Raw genomic sequence first — 5,000 nt, forward strand, 5'->3', positions numbered from 1 at the left:
CACATCCCCGAAAACGGAGTATGGCTGTCTACATGGCGGGGTAAAAACGGTCATACACGTAAAAGCCCACTCGTGTGCATACGAGTGAACGCAGAAAAAGAAGAAGACACTGAGAAAGAGAAAGAATAGGGAGACAGGGAAGGGCAGACAAATACCGGCACACATAGTACACACCCATGCGCATCCAGAATATCAGCCTCTTCTCCCATATGAGGACGAACACCGACAGATGTCTGCCTGCCTGCTCATCCGTCGGTCCGACGGGAGACTCCATCATATATATAATAATATACAGTTCAGGGAGGGTGAGAGAGGGAGAAAGGGTAGGGGGTAGGAAAAATGGAGGGGGAGTGGGTGGGCGGGGATGGGGTGGAGGGAACGGAAGTGGGGGAGTAGGGGGGGGGGGGGATTGAAGGAAGCCGAACTGGATTCAGTTTGACTTTGACGTCATTGTAGAAATACGTCATCGTAGTGATGACGTGTTTCTATAATACGTCACTTTCAATCCCAAGCATTGAGGAAAAAAAGCGCCGAAATATTTGCTGTCGGAAAGTGTTGTTGATTTTTGTTTTCTTTTCTTTTTTTTATCATCTCTCTCTCTCTCTCTCTCTCTCTCTCTCTCTATATATATATATATATATGTATATATATATATATATATATATATATCTGTGTGTCTGTGTGATATATATATATATATATATATATATATATATATATATATATATTAGAGAGAGAGAGATTATTAAGTTTGCCAACATTTCAGACTTCTGGGGGTCCACATACGAAAGTTCATTTCGCTCGTTTGACGCGTTTCCATCTGTTGTAAATAATCTTTACTTAGTTTTCGATATTCTTGAACAGGTAGTACTCCGCTTCAAATATATAATGATATGTTATGACTGTGAAAGCTCAAACTATATCGCGCGATAGAATGCATGTGCTTGCGTGGGGACCTCTCTGTAAGGGGGGTAGGGGGGATTGGGGGAATGTGTGTGTGTGTGTGTGTGTGTGTGTGTGTGTGTGTGTGTGTGTGAATTACTGAGTGCGCTTGTGCATACGTATGTGCGTGTGTGTGCGTCTGTGTATGTGTGGGGGGTTGGGGAGGGGGGGGGGGTTACTTTGTGAGACTGCATGTATGTACGTCTGTCTGTGTGAGTCTGCATGCATGTGCGTGTGCTTGCGTAAACACCAGTGCATGTACGTATATGTGTGTTCGTCTAATATCACTGATAGTGAAATGACGCTAAACAAAAGAACAGTATGTGTGTGTTTGTGAGTGTGTGTGTGTGTGTGTGTGTGTGTGTGTGTGTGTGTGCGCGCGCGCGCGCGCGCGCGGCAGAATCAAATTACTAGTTAAAGACAGGTCTGGTGGGAGGGTAGCCGGAGAGGTGGTGATCGCTTTAATCAACCCTTTCACCGCCAGTCAATCAATTTAGAGTGCAACATTCCCTTGTACTATAAACACAGAAAGTATGGTGTCTAAGAATAGCGAGGGATTCCCCCGGTGATGTGTGGAAAGTAATGGCCTATCCTACCACCGAGCATAAAGAGCAGTAGGTTCGTGAATAACAGACCCATGATCTGGTCAACCTTCAGTGACATGGGTCCTCTACCTAGCTGCTGCATAAATGCGAGTTTGGCAGTGAAAGGGTTGAACACGGGTAGCCCCCGTTCCAAAACCAGCAGCCTGTGTCAGCCTCTGTCAAACAGCCCCTGGTCACACAGTTGCGCACACAGACACCGGGCTCAAACCGCACGCTTCACAGTCACGTTGACCCCCCCCACACAGAACCAAACCACGCCCTCACCCCTCACCTTCCCACATTTCCTCCACCCTCTCCCTCCCTCCCTTCCTCCCTCCCTCCCACCTCCTCCTCCTCCTCCTTCTTCCCCCCCCACCCCTAGAGAAAAGGTTAGGCTGCACCGCAACCACCACTTCCACCGCTGAAAAACAACAAACAAAAAACAACCAGCAACCTCTCTTTGAAAACATAGGTTCGTATGACACAATGATGCAAACAGAAGTGTACATTCAGTGATAAGAAACTCCAGGGAGAGCTGGACAGTACAAGGTCTTCAGAGAAGAAGCCCCCCTCAGTCAAGTGTTTCGGCCCTTAACTCCTTACACTCTAAAAGGGGGCCGGGCCGCACCCAGGTCATGACTCCTGGATGCCCTTGTATTGCCGCCTTTTTATTTTCCTGGTTGTCAGCTCCCGCGCCTCCAGGGTGGTCGCCATTTCAGGACTGACACATCCAGGTCCTCATTTTCTGTGAGGTATTTTGTCAGTCTTGCCGCCATGACAGAGAAGAAGATTTTTTCCTTCGACATTCAGGAGCGATATTGGTCTTTAACTGCGGAAGGGGCGCTTCCATGACCATGATATACTGTATGACGGACAATCATACAGAGAGAGACAGGGAGACATTGTGGTGGATTTTTTTGTTTGTTTGGTTGGGTTTTTTTTTTTGTTTGTTTGTTTTTGTTTTGTTGTTGTTGTTGTTGTTGTTGTTTTTTGTTGTTTTTGTTTGTTTGTTTGTTTTTGGGGGGGTTGTTTTTGTTTTTGTTTCTGGTTTTTTTTTGGTTTTTTTGTTGGTTTTTTTGGGGGGGTAGTGGGGGGAGGAGGTGCGGGGTAGGGGGGGAGGGGTTCATAGGAAACAGCACCATAGTTGAGATTAAAATTCCCATAGCCAAAGGGGCAGTGAATTCATCATATTCACAAGTGCCCAGGTGCCAGTTGCATTGCTTGGTTCTAACTTTTTGACAGTTACACGTAACAAAATGCCTACGTTGACCGAACTACGCCATTGGTCAGTTCCATACTACACACAGTTAGCAGCGGGTTACGACCATACTAGGCTCTTCTGTCTGAGCAATGTAACTGGCTCCAGGGTTCAGCATAGGAAGGTAGTTGTCCTTCTCTGCTTCCGTCGATTTTAGCCTTTCCCGTCTGAAGTCAGGTACACATTAATTAACTCATTCAGAGCGGCCAGTCTCCTCACTTTATCTCCATCACTTTCCACTGATGTCCAGTTGGGTGGACCCGCCTTTACCTTGATGAGGGAGAGAGGGGAGGATTGATTAACTGATTAACGACCAATGGCTTGTACGTGGCGACTTTCTTATTCTTACGTTTCCAGCGCAGTGTTGCACGACTCGTCATTGTAACTGATGAATCAGTTATTATGAAGTGTGTGCGTGTTTGCGTGCTGGTGTGTGTGCGTGTGTGTGTGTGTGTGTGTGTGTGTGTGTATGTGTGTGTGTGTGTATGTGCGTGTGTGTGTGCATGTGCGTGCGTGTGCGTGCGTGTGTGTGTGTGTGTGTGTGTGTGTATGTGCTCATGTATGTGTACACATGCACGCAAATTTCTTTGCGTATGCGCACATCTGCTACACAGCATTCTTCCGTGCATATGTGCTGGTGTGATTTGCACCACAGAGAACTTAACCCTTTCAGAACGAAAATTAAACAAAACAAAAACTAAAAAAAGACACACACACACTACAGCAACCAATGCATCAGTGAGGTAAAGCTGAAAATTGGAGGTGAGAGAGAGGTGATTGTCGGGATAAGAGGAGTGGTTAAGAAGCTTTCAAGGGTCACCACAGCGGCAAGGAAAGCACAGAGAGAAAGGAAACCTGACACAGGAACTTCTTGCTGACAACGATGTGGTTTGGGCCGGAGATTAGGAGGAAGCTGCAGGTTGGAGCATCTACGGTGGTTTTTTGTTGTTGTTTTTTTGTTTTGTTTTTTTTTTTGTTTTTTTGTTTTGTTTTTTTGTTTTTTTCGTTGCAGGGCTTTTAGCTCCTGATTGTAGATAAACTCCCGTAATAATGTTAAGAGAATGAGAAAAAAAAAAGATTGACGGTGTTTGTGTACGCGCGCGCGCGCGCGTGTGTGTGTGTGTGTGTGTGTGTGTGTGTTTTCTGTGTGTATCTGTATGTGTGTGTGCATTGCACGCGCAAACGCGCTAACAGTTGTGAGTGTGATGACGACCATACTATACATGTGTGCACGAGGGTATGGGCATGTATGCGCGTTGATGCATGAATGTGTTTGTGTGTGTGTGTGTGTGTGTGTGTGTGTGTGTGTGTGTGTGTGTGTGTGTGTGTGTGTGATTGTTTCAGAAAGCGAGCGAGAGTTCATGCGTGCGTGCGTGTGTGCGTGCGTGCGTGCGTGCGTCACACGCTGGGGGCGTAACCGCTACTGAAAGGAGCGGGAGGGAGAGATGGGTTTGGGGGTGGGGGGAGCGGCCATTGCTCTGAACACGGGGTTCTGTTACAGAGCAGTCAAGTTAAAGGACGAGACAATCAACAACTCATGTTACCTGCTGCGCCCTGTTAAATGTGCGCCTCCCTTCCGGTGGTTTTTTGTTTGTTTGTTTTTTGTTTGTTTGTTTGGTTGTCGTTGTTTTTGGGGTTGGTTTTTTTTGTTTTTTGTTGTTGTTGTTTTTGTTGTTGTTTTTTTTGCTTCGTTTTTGTTTTGTTTTGTTTTTTGTTTGTTTGTTTGTCGCATTCAAAAAAAAAATGTTTGTCTTCTACTTATCTTTCTCATTTTAATGTTTCAATGTATTTATTTATTTGTTCATTTGGACTGATCGTTTTATTTGACTTCATGCTCGCATCTGCTGTAAAAAAAATAAAATAAAATAAAATAATGAGGGCTGACAAAACTAAAAAGTACATAATGAGATTTAAAACACATCATTCCGAAGCATCATGATAATGCAAATAAAGGATTTGAATAAAATCATCCCATAATTAGGTCAGCCCATATATTGAACCCCAAGAATGTAACAACTGAAAGTCAGTTGCAGTCCTTTTTTTTTAATTTTACGGACAAGACATCAAGGAATCTTTAATAAAAAATAAAATAAAATAAAATAAAATAAAATAAAAATAAAATAAAATAAAAAATCCTGATATCGTATCAAATGTGGCTGCGTTTCGTAACTTTACGATAACCTGTCATCTCAAACGAGAAGATAAAGAGAGAGAAG

This window comes from Babylonia areolata, chromosome 22 (assembly GCF_041734735.1).
Source record: "Babylonia areolata isolate BAREFJ2019XMU chromosome 22, ASM4173473v1, whole genome shotgun sequence".
Classification (NCBI taxonomy): Eukaryota; Metazoa; Mollusca; class Gastropoda; order Neogastropoda; family Buccinidae; genus Babylonia; species Babylonia areolata.